This window comes from Aotus nancymaae, unplaced genomic scaffold, assembly GCF_030222135.1.
Source record: "Aotus nancymaae isolate 86718 unplaced genomic scaffold, 86718_ANA_hifiasm-v0.15.2.pri h1tg000012l, whole genome shotgun sequence".
Taxonomy (NCBI): domain Eukaryota; kingdom Metazoa; phylum Chordata; class Mammalia; order Primates; family Aotidae; genus Aotus; species Aotus nancymaae.
The window spans coordinates 32,578,325-32,601,160 of NW_026988423.1; positions in this window are offsets into that span (position 1 = coordinate 32,578,325).

A 22,836-nucleotide genomic window follows, 5' to 3' on the forward strand; every position below is an offset into this window, starting at 1 on the left:
GCCTGTCGGGGGTTGGGGGCAAGGGAAGGGATAGCATTAGGAGAGTACCTAATGTAGGTGACTGGTTGATTAATGCAACAAACCACCATGGCACATGTATACCTATGTAACAAACCTGCATGTTCTGAAAATGCATCCAAGAATTTAAGCACAATAGAAAAAAGAAAAAATTTTGTTGTCTTCTCTGTGCCCCAGTTTTCTTTTACTTTAAAATGGCCCAAAATAATTTAATATGTGTTATGGATTAAATTGTGCCCTTCAACAAGATGAAGTCCTTAGCCCCTTATCTGTAAATCTGACCTTATTTGAAATAGGGTCTTTGCAGATGATTGTTGATATGGGGTCCCTTCCAGGGGAGCCAATAACATTGGATTAGAGCTCATTTTAATGACCCCATATGGACTGGGAGATACAGAGACAGAGAAATGATGCTATCTACAAGCCAAGGAACGCATGAAGCTACCAGAAGCTAGGAGAGAAGTATGGCACAGCTTCTGCCTCACAGCCCTCAGAAGGAACTGGCAACCAACCCTGCTGACACCTTGATGTCAGACTTCCAGCCTGTAGAACAGGGAAGCCAAAATTCTGTTGTTTAAGCCACCTGGTATTTAAGCCACAAAGTATTTACGGAACTTTGCTACAATAGTCGTAACAAACTAATACAATGTGAAATACACACACACACACACACACACACACACACACAGCAGCAGCAGCAGCTCTGTGCCCAACATAGACATCTAGCACTGTTACTGATGCTTATCTGCCCATCTTTTCTCTCAGCTCTTTCCTTCCAGAGCTGCAATGAGGAGAGGAGCCTTGTTTATTTTAAGGGACACAGAGTTAAGGTGATTCAGAAGATCACTTCCTTGTTCTCCAGGCCAATAGGGGAGTAGCAAGGAACACAATTTTGTGAATGAGGAGAAAACTAGCCACGAAGCCTTTGGAACATCTGTTGGAGTTCCCCACTTATTCAGGGCCAGATGCTAGTGGTGTACGCATTTGCACACGAAGGGAAGTTTCACTGACACTAATGAGCCATTCATTGTCCTGCACTCCAGGGCTCTCCCGCTCAGCCCTGTTTTCAGATGTTCTACATTAAGTGAAATGCGGCACCCAGTTTCCATAGGAACTGAAGGCAAAGGTTCCCAGAAGGCCACAGCCATTGATTCATCTGAGGGTGAATGAGAAGTTTTTCATGTCTGCTATTGCCAGGCACCATGCTAGCCACTAGAGACACAACACAAAGTGTCCCCAGAAGAATAAATTCAGAGGCTGAGGCAGACAAGCAAAAGTGATCATGTAAAAATGCTGTTACACAGTAAAGGGGCAGGCCACTGAGTTCACAGGATGGGCATCTAGCTAAGCTTTGGGTCTGCGGGAAAAAACAAACACCACACATTCTAGAGAAAGTAACCTGTAACCTCTAAGGTGTCAAAGGCATGGAGACAAGGCAGGCAGGATGGCAGGAAGAGGACAAGAGGCAGTTCTTCCCGACAGAGGGAGGATTGGATGTGTCTCTAGGACTGTGGATGAAAGAAATCTGACTTGGAATGTCTGGCTTCAAAACTCAGCTGCCCTGTTGATTGTGCTCTGTGAGGCTTTCATAAATCCCTGAATTTCACCATCCAGGATGTCCTGAAATGTTCTGAAACCTCACCCTTCCCTCAGCAGCGTGGGCTACAGCTTCATTCAGTGTTCACAGGGCTGGTTCGACATCCAGCTCTGGAGAAAGTGAGTGCTTCTTATGTAACATGAGGCAGCAGCCACCTCACATCCCAGCCAGCACGTCACGTCACACATTCCTGGCTCCTCACACTACTTTAAAAAATGTATGTTATCGAGGACTGATGTTCCCTGTCTTTGAACTCAGCCTAGGCTTTTATACGTTATTAGGGACAAGGGTAAAATCCGAGTCCCACTGTGAAAGTCATTCCAGTTGTCTGCAAGGTCCATTTTCCCAGCAGGGTCGCTTTGGCATACAAAGAAAGCAACGGCCTGGGAACAGACTTGCAAGGAATTACTGAAAACGTATGAGGCTGAGACATTTTGCTTGACTTCTACAATTTCCATCGTCCCTGACCATGATTCCAAATGACAAATGTATCTCCAACTGACACACTGCAAAGTGCCTAGTATATAGTAGTTATTATCTACAATATATAATTATATATACATATTTGTATGTATTTATATATAATTATATATACATAAAGTAAGCATATATGTATATATGCATACATTAAAATATGCCTATATGTATGTATTCATATATATTAATATAAAATATGAATTTATGTGTATATGCACTATAGATATATAAAACAAATGCTAAACCGACTTTTCTCTGCTGCAAACTTTACTGTAGCTACGAGAACGCTTTTGCACATAGTAGAATCTTAAGCATCTGTTGGTGGATTGACTAGCTAACTGTCTAGCTGGTGGGCAAGAAGAAGTAACTTGTCCTCCTATCACAAGGCCAAAAGTCTGTAACAAAATATTTAAGTAAATTCACCCAAACTTCTCTTCCAAACAACAACAAAAAAAATCTGGAACATAAAATTAAGAGAAAAGAAAGAAAGAAACCAGTAAGTACCTTTCTAAGCTACAAATCTCTTTTTTTTTTTTTTAAGAAATTTTCTTATTTATTTATATGGCTCCAAATCTAGTGATCAGAAGATTATATGACTGGCTGGGGATAGCAGTAAAAGAGATTATAATGTATGCAGGAAGTGTGCATGGAGACCAAAGAAGAATTTGATCCTGTGCCTCTCTGACGAAATAGATGCTACTCACAGCTCTTACTTCCCTTATGGAAAGGGCACTTCTCAATGAGGGGAGTGGGCCAAGGGGGGCCAAGGTTCAGGACAATGTTTCAGCTCTACATGGGGCCTAGAGCAGAACATTATCACCCATGTCTGTGTCTACACAAGATGTTTCTCAAGAAATGTTTTCATTTAAAGTTTGTTTCCTACAATTCTCTCACACACGTGCATGAGCGCACATGCACATGCATGCACGCATGCACACACACACTCAGGGTTCGTAGACTCTTCATTATGGGAAATGTCAGGAAACCACACCCTGAAAGATTTTTTCTGTCTTACAGCATCAAGGGATCATGACCATATTAAAATCTCTTCCAGTACAAGGTTTGTCCATGTGAGCTTCTGAGAACAAGTGAGCTGTGGTTTTCTCACTAGCACGGAGCAGGTGAGAACACAGCCTTGGAACCTCTCCCTCCCATCACCCACCCTGATCAAAGGGCATATGCAGTGCTCACGGCCAGTCCTGGATGAAAGGGCTTCAGGCACTCCTGAGAGCCAGTATCTAGACCACAGAGCAGCAGGGAGAGTGTAGCCACCTAAAGATGTGATGGCACTGTAAAGACCCACTTGAACCTTTGCTCAATGCACCTCCATCCAACCACTGAAGCCTGTGCAAAGTGAAACACCCATCTCCTCATTCAATCTCTTGGCTCTTTATATAAATAGCCCGATGCTCACCTCTTGGCTTGGAGTCAGTGTGAGGAGTGTCATTAGGACTTCCATATGTCCCACTTCCCCCACATTTGAGTTCCTGGCCCGGGACCCCACTCTCCACTTGACTCCATCCCAGATAGCTGATGCTGGTTCTCTCACATGCCCTCATCTCCCCTATCCAGCAGCCAATGCTGCCATCTAATTTTGCACAGAGTAAATTTAATTTACTTTTATACTTTTTCAAAATGTTAAAAAATGTGGACTCTGTTTCTCAGTTCAAATGTGATAAGTGATTAAGTTATGTTGAAAGCTCATTTATCTGTGATCTCCTGAAATAGACATATTGACTTTTGAAATTTCTGAAATGATAACACATTTCAAATAGCTTTTACCAAAGATCACCATTCAGTTGCACATCCCTGAGCTCCTGTGGCAGACAATTTTACCATTTTTCATTTTCTTCCTTTTGCTATGAGGTGGCACTATATGGCACTAGATTTGACCAATGGAACAAGTGTGAAGCTTATATATAACAATTTCTGGCCTGGCCCCCAGAATCCCATGATCTGCTCTCTCTTTGTTCATAATTCAGTAGATTGAAGAGAATCTGGAGAACTGCAGCTCCCTGAAGTCTGTTGAGCCACCAGATGAGGGACTTCTGAGTCCTCACTTGAACAAATGTGAGATGATGGACAAAGTATCACTCCTCCACCATTATGGACTGACATTGCACACAAATATGAACAAGAAGTAGATCTTGCTCCGTTAAGCTTCTGAAATGTTAGCATGATTTGTTACAGCAGTGGGCCTTTGTTGAAGAATCCTAGCCCATTTCCAGAAATCCCCTCCCTGGCTATGACCCCTGCACAAGCCTCAAAAGTTCTCTTATCCCTAAAGCTATTTCTTTGTAACTTTATGGTCTTGACCTTCCCCAGCCTCACTGAGCTGTTACCTGAGCCCCAGTTTTGACAAGACGTGGCTCTCTAAAATATCTTTATATAAATAGCCTGGGCTGAAAGGAAGACTGTGGGAAAACAGAAAATCCTCCATCCATAATAATCCCTTCCCTTCCCTTACACCTCCAATTTTAAGTGCCCATATTTTCTAGGTCTGAAAGCTCTATACATCTCTCCGTAGATAGATGATGATTTGTGGAATTATTGTTTAATTTCCTTTTCTTTCAAAAAATTTGAGTTAGTCCAAATAGTTAGGTAAATATTTATTAATAATTATCTGTTGAGTGTTCAGGTACTGTATTTTTAATTTACTTTAAAAAATGATGTGCTTTGTAAGAACAGACACAATTGCTTTTGAAGAAGATAAAGAAATTGGGGCAAAAGAAGAAGGTAGAAGAAAGCAAACCTGCAAAATACACACAGTATGACCTGATGAACATGTGAGAGGTGGTCCACAAATTTGACTGTAATACATTTACTTCTTGAAAATAACGTAATTCAAAATAAAAATATTTAGGGATATTTTTGATATTTTGTCCTTTCAGGTATTGGAGTTCTGCTTAAGTGTGTTTTTCCATTCTGAATGGATATTGAAAAGCTTTTGACAGCAGAGATGCCTGAGCCACCACTAGCTCCTTAAGTCCGAGTCTCTAAGGCAGCACAATTTAAAAGCCCTTGATTTTTATGCATATCCAGGGTTGAGAATTACTGTTTTTCTAAGCATCTCCAAAAACTATACTAATTGGCATGAAAATCTCAAATATATTCATATTATGTTAATTAAAAATTATTTCAAAACTAAATATATTCAAGTCAAATATGACACAGACACACATACGTGCACACACACACACACACTCTCATATGTGTGTTGAATCAACTGCCACAAACCTCAACTAGAAATTACACAAAGGAGATAAAGATAATAACCACCCCCCAGGCTGTGAAAATTAATGATATAATAGGTATAAAGTAAATATCAAACCATCCAATAAATGTCTGTTGTTATCATTGAAATAATAATTAGCAATTAAATATTAATCGGCCTTTTTTGACCCCTGACCTCCTGCAGGTCATTTTCAAAAAGGTAGCCAGAGTGATCCTTTTAAAATGTAAGCCAGACAATGTCATTCTACTCAAAACTACCCAATGCCTTTTCATCTCACACAGAATTAAAATCAGGTTCTTACCAGGGCCTACAGACAGCAACAGCCAGAGTGATCCTTTTAAAATGTAAGCCAGACAATGTCATTCTACTCAAAACTACCCAATGCCTTTTCATCTCACACAGAATTAAAATCAGGTTCTTACCAGGGCCTACAGACAGCAACAGGATGGGCCCCATCCTTTTTGATACACTCTCCACGGCAGCCTCCATAGTTCACTTTGCTCAGAGGGACAAGATCTCTTGTTTCCTTGGACAGGCTGGACATTCCCCACCTCGGGGGCTTTGCACTTGATTTTTCCTCAGCCTTCCAGTCTCATCCCACAGATACTCGCCTTCTCCTTCTTTATGTTCTGTAAGTCTTGGTCTAAACACCACCTCCAGAGAGAACACTTCCCTCACCACTCCAGCCCCACCTAGCCCTCTTCTTTGTTCTATTTTTCTCCTCTGCCCATAAAATGGCTTGATAAAATATATTTATTTCTTTAGTTATTTTTTCACCTCCCTTTCTCACTCCATTTTATCTCTACAGCACTTGTGACTGCCTGATGAACAATGCATGCTGTATATTTACTTTACTCAGTGAGCCACATGAGAACAGGATGTTTACCTTCTCATTTACAACTGTACTTCGGTAATAAAAAATTGCCAAGCACATAGTAGGTCTTCAGTAAATACTGAGGTAAAAATTAACTGTTCATCACAGAAATAAATAATATTATCTCCGTGACTGGTCTGATGGATAATTAGGCATTTGTTCTGCAACTTGAGATGTAATCTTCAAGTTGTGATCCCGCGAAACACGTCGTTGAGCTCCTGCCTAATTCCACAATCACGAGCTGTGACTCCAACAGTTAAAGCCTGTGAGAACGTAGGCACGTTAATTAACATTCAAATGCTATATTTTCATTTTGAAATGGAGATAAGTCTACTTTACGAGGATATGGGAGTTAAATGAGGTTGACATTTAATTTCCAGAATTTCTCATCTGTGAAAGGGCACCCACTGAATCTGAGTTTTGTGGTTGCTGTTGTTCTTTTAGGTAAGGGAGAAGCAAAGAGATGTGGCTCCATCTCATAGAAGATGAGAACTCTGCCTTTGTATCTGGAAATTTGCTTATTTTACAGAGTTATCTTTTTCTATTTGTATCCCTTGCTAGTGAAGTATGAATGATGACTTGACAGGAACATGTGAGAATCTCCTAGCAACGTAATTGGTCTAGATCATGTTTAGGGAGGGCTTCTTTCTACCCTGACAGGCTATGGCTCTCTCATTCGCACCCTAGGGGTTCTATCTCTCAGACCATTGGCAGACGCCACAGTTGGTAGAAGGGTTTGAAACTAAAAAAGAAAAGTAAATGTAAAAGGCAATTTTCCTTTTATCATATCCCTGTCCCCAAGGATTCTTGATTTATGAGTAGAGTTTACAAACCTCCATAATGCACAACTTAATAACTCTTTTATGTTCTCTTGGCAACAGGTTGCATAAAGAGGGTTAAATGACCATCTGTATTCCGGTCCTTGATGGCTATAAAATCCAAGGTATAAAAATAAAGCACAATGAAATAGTATAAATAATAGAATGACATTTAGAAAAAAAGAAACTTGGGGAATAATAACTGGAAAAAAACTTCCTTATGTTTTAGATCAGTTGGATGATGAAATAGTCTCTGAGGGAAATGGTGGGAGCCTTCAAGCTTGAGATATTTTGAAATCTGATTGGACTGAGCCCCAGAGGTCAGTACTGCAGATCATTTGTTTTGTTTTGTTTGTTTTGTTTTGTTTTTAAAGAGAAGGCAGCAACATAAGTTAATGGGTATTTTTCACCCTAATGCCAGTTTATCGAATCAGAACTTGAGACTGTGTCACTTACTCAGGTAACATATTCCTTTTTGAACCAAATGGCAACAGTCCCAGGGATGGTTCATGTAGCCACATATTGTGGTTATTTCTGGAAACTTTCTCCATAAGTATATTGATGCAGTTCCTTTCTTCCTTGCCTTCCTCCCTCCCTCCCGTCCTCCCTCCCTCCTTCTCTCCCACCCTTCCTTTCTCCCTTCCTTCCTTCTTTTCTTTTTTTCTTCCTTCCTTCCTTCTTTTTCTCTTCTTCCCTGGCTCTTCTCTTCTTGTTTATCTATTTTATTGTTTATTTCCAGAAGCACATGAAAGTTTGAACAAACACCTTTTCCCTCATCCATCATCAACTCTTAAAGAATGTCAGATCTCAGAGCCTCAACCACAAGTGACTATATCCAAGTGCTTGGGAATATCCTATATGATAAAGAAACACACAACAGAAGTGGGAAGATATAATTAAATAGCTAACAGAAAGTGGCTGTAAATCAATGAATTTATCACAGTAGTCTTTGCACTCAGGTATATCATCTTTAAATATCAGAGATATCTAAACAACACTTGAAGTCAATGGTGGTGGGAATTCAATGGAAATAAACAAAAAGTCTTCCCCAGTTCAGAATGATCCAAAGTATCTCTCAACATATTTCAAATCTATTGAGTAATTTCTTTACTTTCCACTTGGCTTTGCTGTACACCAATTCAAAAGCCACCTCTTTCTGCTTCTTTTATACTGCCTTGCCCTGAAATGCATTTGGAAGCAACTGAACCACAACGGTTTCCCCGGCAAAGGAGTGAGCAGAGGCAAGAGTAATCTTATGTAACAGTTACATCGGAAACAGCTGGGGAGATGAGAGATCAGTACAGCCAAGGCCAGCCACAGGAAAGAAATACCCGAGCATCAATCATCATGTTCAGAAATGACATTATTTAATTCTACCAGGGAAAAAAAGAAAGAAACTGAGGTGGTGGGGGAGGAGAGAATGGATGAATGTCTGCCCAGGCTGTTACAGAAACATAGACTGTGGATTTATTTTGAATTTAGATAAATAATCCCCGCATCCTCAGCAGGAATTTTGTTCTGGGAAGTTTACACTTCTGTTTACATGCCTGCCCTGGGTCCCACAGTGTGGGAGCAGGCAAATGGTTACTGCCTGGCTTAATGTTTACAGTGGAAAGCACTTCATCAACAAACTATATACATTCATTCAGCCACCCAAAAATGCAACTTATATATTTTTCTGGATTTTTAATCTCCAGCATCTATCAGTTAAATATATATATTTATATTTATATATCTAAAATAAATATATTATATATAAAATAAAGATATATATATATATATATATATATAAAAATTTTCTTGTCTTCTCCAAGTGCTTAACCACTGTAATTAACTTAGTAGCTGTCCCACATGACACAAGACATAATTCACATTCTACTCCATATGATCCTACATGAAACTGGAACAGAGAAATGACCTTACTGTCTAAACCTGGAATCACAGGAAAAAAGAAGGTAGAAAACTTTTCATATGAGACAGATAATTTTCTTAACAACTACAGATTAATATATTTTTGCTGTAAGTTTTATAAGAAATATAGTAGCCCAATTGCAAGAGCAAATTTTTCACAATATATGTGTAGCTTTTCACCTTCAGATTTAGAAAATATTTAGTGAAATCAGAGATTTGTTTTATTTATTTGAATATCTTTATTGTCTACAGTTTTATTATTTTTTGAAAAGAGAAGAAAAATCCAGCCTCTTCTGGTTTGCAATCTAAGCTGCATTTTTTCAGGCTATTTTAAAGAGACTTCCACTATGAAATCCATTCTCTAACATCTGCAAGACTTGTCTTTTTCTGGAGGAAGAGTGGTTATAGTAATTGAGGAATAGGGAGTGAGATATGTCTCAGCATTCCACACATCTTATTAATCACCAAGTGGTAAGTAGTAAGCCTCTGCCCTCTATTTATAGTATAATTGGATGTATTTCATGACACTGGGTACACATCTGGTCAAACTGTAAAGCACATTTGCAGTCACCTTCTCTTTTTGAACTCCTAATGTATCACAGACTACAGAAAGATGTCTGCAGATAATAACAGAAACAGAAGGTAATGAAAACCTTCATGAAGAACACTTCCATGGATTTCCAGAGCAGGTATCAATCTATGAGAAGCTTTGATGGATTCAAACACTTTCTTGAATTAAATAGCACAATAAAAGGTTTTAATGGTAATGTAAATTAAAAATGCAATGTTAAGTAAGGCCTTAGGGATCTTGGTGAGAAGAAATAATTAGATGCTGTTTGCAATTGAGTCTAATTCTTTGCACAATCATACATACACACACATTGGTATACAAACTCCTGAGTTCCCACATGTAGATTCACAATTTGTAAAAGACTCTGTTTTTCATTATGCTGGGAAGAAATTTGTTTGGGATTTAAATCCCACATTTCTTTGGGATGTAAATTCTTTATAGGGAGAGGGTGGAAAAAGGAATCTATCTAAATATTGGACTTCAAAAACATAAGAACCAAATAAAAAGTTTTGCGCTCCAGAAAAGTAATCCCAAATTACTTTGCTCAGTGATTTTAAGAAGTGAAATTAAATGTAGTAATGCCTACTTTCCCCAGGATTTGAGTTTTCTGGACAGCATTTACCAAATGGGACAGGTAAACAGTGTAATAGTATTAATAGAAATGGTACCATTCTTACCTTCCTATTAGATCTCCAGTTAGGTATTGGCAGCCCCACGATGTTTGTGTTTACTAATCAATGCTAATGGTTCCAGGAAGCATTTCTCAGGATTAATGAACTATAAGCTTAATAAACCTGTTTTCCCCAATTTCATGACTTTCTAGGTCAGGAATTCTCTAACATTAATGTACTAAGGAGTCTCCTAAGTAACTTGTGAAAGGTACAGATCCAAGCCCAAAGATAGAGTCTACATCTCAGTCTGAGATTCTGCAAGTTTATCAAACACTCTATGAATAATCCAGATGCAAATGATCTCTAAGGCTCACTTTTAATAAATGCTGTTCTAGAGATATTTCCCTATTTCATCTTTTCTCTTCTCTAAAATCATCAAGCTATTTGGGGAGGAGAGGGTTCAGTAATTATGCTTATTCTTGATTGCTAGACAGTAAGTCACTTCAATAGCACTCCCTATAGCACCATCATATTTAGGGGCCTTAAGAAATGAGTTAGCCTTCAGTGAAACTCAATCAGTACTTAATCAATTACTCTACCCAAGGATGATTAGCATTCTTTTTGTTCTAAGATATAAATTAGATGGAGGGAGAGAGTCATCAGTGAAATAGATGTCCTACTATCATAAAGTCATTTGGCTTTATATGTTGTAATACATAAGTGTATTGTAATAAATATCCTATTATATTATTATATGACTATAATGTTATATTACTATTAATATATATAATAATTCTATATTCTTATGATAAAATAATATTCTTGCATTAAATAGCTATCAGATGAAAATTACAAGTTATTTATCTACTATCGCTAATACATGATTTTACTATCAATAAATCATGGTATTGGGAGATTTTATTGGAAGCTATAACAAAAATAAGAGGTAGTGTCTACATATGGAAGATCAATTTGATTGTATTATGCCTTTTTAGCTCTGGTTACCTGAAAATTACAAATAAATTTAGTTTTCGTCCTAATTATTCAATAATTGTCTTATTTCAATATTTTATTTTGTAATTTAATGCTCTATTCCATCTATGTTCATGACTGTCACTCTCTCGATCACACTTTTTTTCAATGAGTAAAATTACTAACAGAAGCGGGGGACTTAATTTAACAGGAAAAAAATTATGCAAGAAAGGATTTGTGGTCCTGCAGATGTTTCCAGCTGAAATACCAGCTGGCATTGTAGTTGTTTGTGTGGAGTGGAATCCCATAAGCCAATGAAAGGAGACAATCAGTTTTAGCTGACTCAAATTTTTTTATTTCCATTTTTCTAACACAGATGAATATGATGCAAATTGTTTGAAAATAAAAGCCTTACAGCTAAGTACATTACCATACTCTGTTGCAAAAAAAAAAAAACCTGGTGACGTGACAACTGTCTAGAAATACTGTCTTCTAAAAGTTGTTAAACTGTGGCGGGAACCCTGTTAGCTATTTTGACTTTTGGTGCTATTACTGGTGCCACAAATGATTGGAATGCCTCAGTTTTATAATGTACTTTCCTTAAAGAGTTCAAAGGTCCTTACAAATAAATGTTATTGGGGGCCATGCATGGTGGCTCACGCCTATAATCCCAGCACTTTGGGAGGCCAAGGCAGGTGGATCACCTGAGGTCAGGAGTTTGAGACCAGTCTGACCAATATGGTGAAATACTGTCTCTACTAAAAATACAAAAAAAAAAAAAAATAGCCAGGAGTGGTGGTGCATACCTGTAGTTCCAGCTATTCGGGAGGCTGAGACAGGAGAATTGCATGAATCCAGGAAGCGGAGGTTGCAGTGAGCCAAGATGATGCCATTGCACTCCAGCCTGGGCAACAAGCAAGACTCCATCTCAAACAAATAAATAGATAAATAAATAAATGCCACTGGGAAAAGGGCATACCACATCTTTCCTCATGTCCAGGCTTGGTAGGTAACATGGTATGGCAGACTTCCATGATATCAATCTAAAAATGACTGGAGTATGGTATCCTACACTTGCTGAGTGATGAAATGTTAACAACTCTAATAGCTCATATATACTCAGTGTTTATTATACATCAGGCACTTTATGTATGTTATCTAATTCCCCCAAAGTTCTATGACTTATTGTTATATTAAACCCATTTTACAGATAAGGACACTGGGGACACCTAACTTTTAAATAACGTACCAAAGATTGTATAGTCAAGACCATACCAGGGATTCACACTCAGGTCTGAACCTGAAACCTCTGTGCTCTTAACCCACTTTGCAATATTAAGTCCTCTATCCCTTATATTTTATTAGGATATGTTCAAGAGACATTGCAAATGATCAGAAAGTTGGAGGAGCAGAATGGCAGGTCCTTATATTGCTCAGTGTCAATATTAACATTCACTAGGTGAGTAGACATTGCTGAGCATTCACTAAGTGCCAGCTAGGAGCTCAGGATATTGATATACGTGTTCAGAAAATAAGTGACAAAGCTTAAACAAGCAATGCCCTATTATTTAGTCATTAAGAGAACAGAAGTAGACAGACAGGCAAGTAGCTAGGAAAACCCAGTTAAATCATACTAATTTTGCTTGAAACTGGAAGACACAATTTGGTGAAGAATTGGTCTCTATGTGAAACACTGATCTGTGCCAAAAATCTGATCTCTATCATGTAGTTTCAAATGATCCCACTGAAGAGAAACTCATGATGGACATTGGGGAAATTTCTCAGTGAGGACTTCTGTGTTCTTTATCTTTTCAATCTTATGCAATCTGCACATGTACCCCAGAACTTAAAGTATAATAAAAAGAAAGAAAAAAAAACTTCATTGAAGGGAACGAGGATGATGACATTTTGCGGGTGATGTTTTTGCTCTCTCACTGTCAACACCCATTCATTCCCACATCATTCTTTTTTAAATTAAGTAGGTAAAATTTAGGCCATTTTGTTGCACACTTGAATGCATGCAGTGAGCCGAGAGTCCATCAAAACGGAATCAGCTAAACACAGCAACAATATTTCATGAGGATGGAAGGTTGGAATGGATCGATATGCTTAGGAAAGCCTAGGAAACCTGCCTGAGCTACTCTCATTTCTGCAACACCTTCTGTACCACTGGAGGACTTGGGACATTCAGTGAGATAAAAATCGCCTTTTAGCCTTTGGGCAATGTTGTGATCACAGGCTTGAAAATTAGACAGAGTCTCCCTGCCAACAGCTGCCAAGAGACTCCATCTTCCTCACAGATGCTGTTGATCCATTTCATACAGTTTATGACAACATCTACGGGCAAGGGGAGGCTTTCCAATACATCTCCATTGTCCAGAGCTGCTCCTGACATACAGCAAATGCAGAACTGGGACTCATCTCACCAATTGTCTACTCGTGAAACTGTTAACGAAAACCTCCTGTGGTTGGTGTTTGGCAAGGAGATCTTGTCTCACATATGGCTGGTGTATATTTGGCCAACAAACCCACAGCTCACCCCACAGTTAGACAACTGATCTCAATTATCCACTGGCTGAGAGTACAATACATCTCAGAGCCTCCTCCCTAGCCCATGGTTGGTTGATCCATGGACAAGGATCTTGTTAAAAAAGAAAAAAACATAGATGTCAAGTCTGGGCAAGACTCCAAACTAAGGTCATCAATGGAAAGGTTTTCTGTGAGAATACAGCTCTAACCAGTGCAGGACAGTTCAATAAGCTTGTGAAAACATTATGTTAGGTTTGGAAGATTTATGAACTGAACCCCCCAGTGTTCATTATGGCATTTGGTCTCTCAAACTCTCTTAGCATTTCTTTTTCAGTGTCTCATTAAACTCTCTATTCAGGGACCACCTTGAAAATCCAAAGAAGAAACAAACAGAAAGCATTTATACTTTTTAAAAATTTGTTAGGGACCACTAGGCACGGCAGATAAAGGACTTTTTTTTCAACTGTTTTCAAATCTGTTGTCTCATTCCACCTTGCTCCTAACAGCACCACGAGGGACTGCCACAGTTGTGTATTTTATCTCAAAAGATGAATCAAACATCTATTGTGAAATTTTTAAAAATGACACGTTACTTTCCTAACTCAATTCATATAAAAAGTTGCAGAGATAAAGTTTACCTAGTAGTCACATTAAATGAATGGAAGGCAGATAGTCCCAGGTAAAAAATAGCATGCTGCTGCTGGTGAGAGTCAGTGGACAGTTCTGACCCTCATCCACCACACACCTATCCCCAAGCTCCTGCTAATGTACATACTGCCAAATCTCAGCAAGTTAATGTAGTTAAATTCCCTATAATATAATAATTCATTTCCTTGTAATACATTTTTCTTTATTCTTTAGTGCAAGTACCTGACCACCAATCTTTATACAATATAATTAGGACAACATGGAATAAAGCTTGAAGGCCCCACTGAATTAAGCAAATGTAAAGCAACTGATGCTCAGTGTCTTGGAAGAACAATACACAAAGCCCTTCCACCTAGTTAGTTCGTATATCACCTTGGAGGAAGTCAGAAGACAGAAATCACATAGCAATTTGCACTGCGAATTTTAGCAAAGGATTAACTGTTAGTAGAAGATTAGCTGCTAAGAAAGAAAGGAAGAAAATTCTAAAGAATATTCTAAGGCTGAGGTAGAGCACCCCAGGAAGGAACAAATTAGAAAGGAAGATCCCATCTCTGAGGCTGGGTTTCAGAGTATGTTGTTGAGGGTGTGACCAGAGCCTGCTGGATATGGGGAAAGTTTGCTGGGTTTTTTCCAGACCAGCGGTGATACCAGTTGCCAGGCCAAGGGTAATGGATAGAAAACAACAAGCAGGAAAGCTTCTCTTGAGTTGGCAGCCAGCTGGTGCTTCTGGGCAGGGAATCATTGGCCTGGATCTGGCAATTTGAACGTGTCCCACATGGCTGGTTATGCAGAAGGCTGAAAACAGACACTCCTGCAGCAGCACTCGCCAGTGGAAAAGTGGAAACGCTGACACGATCCAGCTCCAGCATCACAAGCTGGCAACGAAGGAGAATTTGGCGACTGTTGAGAAACCATAATCTGACAACTGACATTGTTGGAAGTTTTGGTCTGTTTACTTGCCTGTTTGCTTGTTTTGGGTGAGTTGGAAAATGCCACCCGGCCCCACCATACACACTGCTTAGACCTGGAAGATAAAATGAATCTAGTTAGCAAAAAGAGGTTAAGGTTTTCTGGACAGAAAAGCATAGGATCATTTCTCATTAGACAGGCCTGTCACAACAGAGCAGGTCACACCTGAGCGGCTGTGACCAAAGCCCAGTGGCAGGCAGAACATTGAATTTTGGGGACTAAATTTACATTGATAAAGGTGGATGTCAAGTCTTTGTACCGGGCCCAGTCTAGGCATCTATGCATTTGAGGGGGCTTTCAAGTTTCTTCTGTATGTGGCTGATACTGGAAACGTCTCTAGTGCTCCTTCAATGTCAATAAATTCATTCTGAAGAATAAAGGCTGGGCATGGTGACTGAACTACAGAGAGCTGTATCCCTGGGCACAAATCTGAACCCCATGAATGCCCTGCATCATATGTGAGTCAGTAAGTGCACCCTAGGGAAGGTACCTTATCTTCAATGCATACACTACGCATTTAGAGCAGAGGACGGAGCTGGCTTGACCATTCTGTCTATGCCTGCCACTAGACGCAGGTACCTACCCCCATCCTAACAGGCATGCACACCGACTCCAGCCCTAGAGAAGAGTAAGCCTCTAGGGTTCTTGAGACAGGAGAAGGATTAAGAATGATTAGATTGTGGGATTTTTAAAATAAATACAACACATTTTTGATATTTCTAATAAGAAATAAATTTACAGAGAGAAAAATTAAAGTATTTCAAAAGAACATATTTTAATAGGTCTTACTTCTACCCCTTCTCCAATCTACCCAAATTCACTCCGAAGAAACTATTATATTACCAGAGTTTTGGCAGTGCTTCCAGAGATACGGTATGCATTATAACTCATTATATATATATGTATATATATAATCTTTTCCTGTTTCCACACAAACAGCATCCTATTATACACTGTTCTGTGCTTTGAGCTTTGACTTATTTTTTAACTTTTTCAGTTTTACTTTTACCAACTATAGTTTTACTTTTACCAAGTATAGGCCATATGGGCCTGTCTCTTCACCTTTATCAAACTTTTGCTAGTCTAATAGGTGAAAAATTGAATCCCTAGGTTTGAATATTTACTTAATTTTTACTTAATTTCTTCAAAGTAACATTTTGTATTTTTGGTTAGGCTAAATATCCATTTGTATTTTTTTCTCCTGTGACTTGTCTATTTAAATTACCTCCCATTTTCCCATTAGTTTGCTTGTTGATTAAGAGATGCTATTCTTAATCTGAGTTAGGAGATCCAAATGTGTTTTTCGCATTTTTTCACTTGATTGGTAACTTTATTTACTTATTTATTTTGGTGATTGTTGTCAGGCAGTGATTTTTTAAATATATTTAAATCTATTAGTCTTTTAGTTTTAATCCCTAAAAAGGCCTTTGGAACCACAATATTACAACATATTTCCATGGTTCATCTAATAATTTAGTTAATATCTCATATTTAATATTTAATTCAGTTATGTATTTATTTTGGTACAATTCATGAAGTAATGTTCTGACTTTATTTTTTTTTCCCCATATGAATCACAAGTCTTTTTATCTAGTTGTACAAAAAAATTTCTTTTCTGGACTGGAATGGTGGCTGACGCTTGTAATCCCAGCACTTTGGGAGGCCAAGGCGGGCAGATAACCTGAGGTCGAGAGTTCAAGATCAGCCTGGTCAACATGGTGAAACCCTATCTCTACTAAAAATACAAAAATTAGCCAGGCATGGCTGTGGGCGCCTATAATCCCAGCTACTCTAGAGGCTGAGGCAGGAAAATCACATGAACCCCAGAGCCAGAGGTTGCAGTGAGCCAAGATCATGCCACTGCACTCCAGCCTGGGCAACAGAGTGAGATTATGTCTTTAAAAAAAATTATCTTCCAAATCAAGTTTAATGATATTTGTCTCAATGTTGACAGTTCTGAAAAAAAACTGTGCATTTTAAAGCTTTGTTTAGTTTTGAAAATATGCTAGACTTCATTTTGAACTTTTTCTTGGAGGACTCCTAATTATGTGTACGTTGAATCTGCTTTTTCTGCCTTCTCTAGATCTCATTTTTTTTTTAATCATACTAAGATTATGTTAGTTTCATTTTCCTGTATGTATATCTACCATTCCTGTCTTCTGCCTTATTAGAAGTTACTTTTCTACCCTGCATTCTTTGCTTTGTCTGTGATGCTTACATTTTTTAAATGTGTGTATTTAAAAACATTTTTGATACTCACATTTCATTTCCTTCTAGTGTGTAGTCATCTGACTCTTGTGTCATTACTTTGTATTCTTATTGTATAGATTCAATTGCTTCACTATGGTATTAAAAAAAATTGACAAATATTTGAAGATGATTTTGATCTATAGCCACATATCTCTATTGAACCTTATAAATTCACCAGTTTCTCCATATTTTCTTGTTTTATAATGATTTTTGTAGATGTTATATAATTCTTCTTAATTACTCACCTCTGAATTAAATACGTTTTTGCTGAAACAGTTATTTTGGGGATAGTTTTACGGGAGTAAGTGAGAATTACTTCTACACCAGGAAGAATTTCTGTCCTGACCATGGTATTGTGAGTGAGTTTTAATCCTTACGTCTCCTCAGCCGGTAAAATGTTCAGGCACAGGGCTGATTACAGTGAGAGGCTTCTCATTTATCTCTGTCCTGAAGATGATACCAATTTCAACATTTTAAAATGAAAAGTCTTCTGGTGGTTTCTTGAGAAATTAATTGGAAATAAATAAAATAAATAGAGTGGTAGTATATCTTGTGTGAGTGTATAAGTTAGACTATAACTAATTCATACGGTTTTGAAACAGGAATTTTATACTAAAATTGGCTAAAATATTTGTAACCAGCACAATCACATTATCTCTGTAGACTATGAAATGAAAATGTTATACTAGACCATTTAAGGGTTTCTTCTTTTCCTTACAGCATTCTAATTCACGTAGCATTCTATCTTACAATGGGAATCATCAAGGCTCAATTATCTAAGATACTCTTTCAAAAAAAAAATGTGCTAGCTTCCTCTTTGGATATATTCTTCCATTAACAGTCAATAAACCCACATATTAATGGAGAGACAGGAGATATGCTGGCAAAAATAATGAAAGTTAGGCCCTTTATTTATTTATTTAGAGATGAAATCTTGCCCTGTCACCCAGGCTGGAGTGCAATGACGCAATCTCAGCTCACTGCAACCTCTGTCTCCTGGGTTCAAACAAGTCTCCTGCCTCAGCCTCCCGAGTAGCTGGGATTACAGGCACCCACCACCATGCCCAGCTAATTTTTGTAATTTTAGTAGAGACGGGGTTTTGCCATGTTGGCCAAACTGGTGTTGAACTCCTGGTCTCAAACTCCTGACCTCGTGATCTGCCCACCTGGGCCTCCCAAAGGGATTACAGGCATAAGCCACCATGCCTGGCTGGCCCTTTATATTTTTAATTCACAACCAAATATTTTCCATAGTAGCCAAAATCCATATCAAATAACTTTGATATCTAGGATTATTTTGTTTCTGGATGATACTAAATTAGATTTTGACCTGTATTATCCTTAATCACTACCATCACTGTATCTGTCATCACTTTCTCTCCTACTCTTAATCACTTTATCTTAATCACTAGATTTCCACTAGTTTTTAATTAATAGAAGAGGAACTCTAAAGCTATGATGATTATGTCTCAAATACCCTACATATTGTATAAATATAGATTGTATTAATCTATCTTTACACTGCTGTAAAGAAATACCTGAGACTGGGCAATTTATAAAGAAAATTGGCTCACACTTCTTCAGGCTGTACAGGAAGTATAGCAGCTTCTGCTTCTGGAGCGTCCTCAAGAAACTTACAATCATGGCAGAAGGCAAAGCTGGAGCAGGTGTCTTACATGGCTGAAGGAGGAACAATAGAGAGGAGGGAGGTGCTACACACTTTTAAACCATCAGATCTCGTGAGCACTCACTCACTATCATGAAAGGAGCACCAAGGGGATGGTACCAACCCATTCATGAGAAACCACTCCCATGATCCAATCACCTCCCACCAGGCCCCACCTCCCACATTGGGGATTACAATTTGGTATGAGATTTGGGCGGGTACACAGATCCAAACCATACCGTATATATGTATTTAATTCAGAAGAGAGTGGTGACACCTAAAGTAATAACCTCTGCAAAAGAATATATAGTAAACTTTTGAGATAGATTTTTTTGGGGGACTAGGAGAGAAGAAAACGCAGAACAGATCATAGAGATAGTTCTCATTAAGCAACAGAATAACATACAAGCAAAAAAGTCTTCAAACTTAGAACTAATTTAAATTTTCCAATTCTTTACCCATACACATTAAGCTAGCTGATGCCAGGATTGAAAATAAAGAAAACTTTGTGTAACTCATAATATGTAATCCATAAGCCTCCTAGAAAATGGATTCTAGTGACTTGAGGCATACCTTCTCCAATACAATTATTCTGACATCATCACATTTATGAAATAAAACTCATAAAAATGGGGGTGCTAGGGTTTAGATATGGTTTGTTTGGCCCCATCAGGTCTCATGTTGAAATCTGATCCCCAGTGTTAGAGGTAGGGCCTCATTGAAGGTGTTTTGTTCTTGGGGATGAATCAGTCATTAATGGATTGATGCCATCCTTGCAGTAATGAATGAGTTCTCTCTCTTAGTTTTTGAAAGAGATCTCTCAAGAGCTGGTTGTTAAGAAAAGCCTGGCACATTCTCTCTCTTTTTTGATTTTTCTCTTGCCATATGATCCGTACGTGCCAGCTCCCCGTTCCTTTCTGCCATGAGTAGAAGCAGCTTGAGTCCCTCACAAGAAGCAGATGCTGGCACCATGCTTCTTGTGCGACCTGCAGAACTATGAGCTAAATCAACCTCTTTTCATTTTGAATTACCAAGCCTGAGACTTTCCTTTATGGAAACACAGATAAACACAGGAGGTACAAACATAAAGGGTAGCATGAAGGAGTTATTCTGTAGTGATAAAAAGAATGGTATATTTTGATTGTGATAATGATTATATGAATCCGTATATGGAACAAAATTGCATAGAACTACATACATACACACATGTATGAATAAATGTAAAAGTATTGAAAACTTAGTAAGATCTGTAGTCCAGTTAACAGCAATGTGCTAATGTCAACGTCTGTGTTTGATGTTGTACTACCATTATAATAAGATGTCATGCTTGGGGGAAACTGGGTAAATGGTGCAGGGGTTCCTAGGTACTCTTTTGAACAACACTGAGTCTATAATTACTTTGAAAGTTTTTAAAGCTAAGGAACAGTTTCTCTTATTCAATAATCAACATCAACATTAACTTTCAACTGTTGACCTAGATTACCATCGGGGTGAGCAGCTTGGGAAAAGACAGCCATCCTTGCAATAATGAGTTAATCTTGAACAGATCTCCAGATCAACTCCAAATAAGCACACTAGCTATGTAAAGCCAACTATCCCGTTCCAGATCTTTTCCTAGTCATCACCCTGCCCTAGTTAGATTGCTACCCAAAACACTTTGGAAGCCACCATTAGCTTGAGGGCATTTGGAGGAAATGTCTACTTCTAGTAGTTCAGGGACCCAGACTGAACAAGACACAGAGATCAGCTGGAGAATTATAAGGTCTTCTTAATCTTATCCCATGTTTTTCAAGGATGGTAAATCAAATTCTGTCACTAACCTGGTTTATTTATTCAACAAATACTTATTCAGTGACTTCCCAGAAAGTTCTGAAACTTGTGAAAATGATTCCTGGTTGCCCAATACCTACAGTATAAATTCCAAATCACTGAGTCTCTCACATAAACTCTTTCACAATATTTGCCCAATCTGCCTTTCCAGCTCATTTTTTTTTCTTACTCTTTTTTCACCATCATTCATCTTCAGGTTACCCCTACCCCAGCGGATATGATGCATTCTATATTCATCCATGTAAATTTACTTGCAGTTTCACAAATATTGCACCACCCATTGTTCCTGCCACTAAGTTTGAAATGTTTCCTCTGCCATTCCTGGAATATCCCTTGCCCCAACACACACACACACACACACACACACACACAAACACGCATACGTAAGCATAAAAAACATACAAATCTTTTAAGGCCCAGTTCAAAAGTGCTTGCTTTGACACATTCCCTAACTGGCCCCTGTGATTTAGAATGGCCACTTCTTTTCAGCTCCTCCCATTAGGAGGTACAAACTATCTTCCCCATTCTTGATTCTGGAATGGCCCAGTTAATTGTTCCCACCAGCTGAATGCAGTAGAAGTGGCACTGTGTGACTGCCCAGCCTCACTCAACGGGCCTTGCAGTTTTTGTTCTCACTCTTTTGGAAGCTGCTGCCCCCATATTAAAAACCTGGGTCAATATGCTGGAAAGGCCACATGGAAGAGAGCCAAGACACTCAGTTGCAAATTCCACATTACTGCCAAGTATGTGAAGGAAACTTTCTTGGATTCTCTGGCTGCAGCCAAAACACCATGAGTAATCCCAGGAGATGCCAACAGAAGAACTGTGTGGCTGAGCCCAGATCCCAGAGCAAAATCATGAACAATACTTTTTGTTTGAAGGCTCTTCGTTTTGGAATGATTTGTTACACAGCACTAGACAATTGATAGAGCCTCATCCCAACTCAAACCTCAAATAACTGGTCATTCTGAATTCTGAAAGACCACAGCACTCTGTGTCTACTTCTATTATAAGATTCACATATGATCACATTATTTATTTCAGCATTTCTCTCCACTATCGGACTTTGAGTTTTCTGGAAATAAAAATATCCCTTAGACTTCACACTGTACCTGAATACATGCTAAGCACTAAAGAAATAATTGTTAAAGCAATTAAAGGCTAAGGGACTAGCTTTCTTCAGATTGATCCTGTCTTAGTGTGTTCATCAAACCACAGGCAGAAGGAACTTTCACTTCATATACTGGAAAGAATAGTGAATCTCATGTCTCAATGGTGTGGTTCCCCTGAGGTTAAGTTTAGCAGCAGCAATAGGTTGGAACTTTTCAGAATGCTAAGATTCAGTAGCCTCAGATGAGCAGTATTTTACTAGCACTGCCAATCTCACAGCCTAGGGAACTCTTTGCTTGCAAATAACAGAATATAATTCTAAGCAAAATCCTGTAAGACTTGGCTTTGAGTCAAAATTGTAAAAATAAAAGTATTTGTTTTTTATATTTCCTCTCTAGAGTTTTGTTCAGCATTATCCAGATGAAGTTCAATTATTCACTATAACCCATAGTTATTTGCGTATTACTGGTGACATGGCTGGATAAAAAGATGATCTTATCAATTATCTTCAGATCATAATTTCTCTAGTTGAGAACCATATTTTGCATATATTTTAGCAAGATGAGTCCAGCTAGTGAAACATTAAATGATCCATTTCTAAACATGGATATAATGTTATACTTTTTTACATTTAGTTAAGGTTGCATTATTGCATTTATTACAATTTTCATCATATGTGTTACTGTTAATATCATATCATCTTTAAAATCATCACTAGTATGAAATTGGAAGGCAAAAAAGATTGAGTAG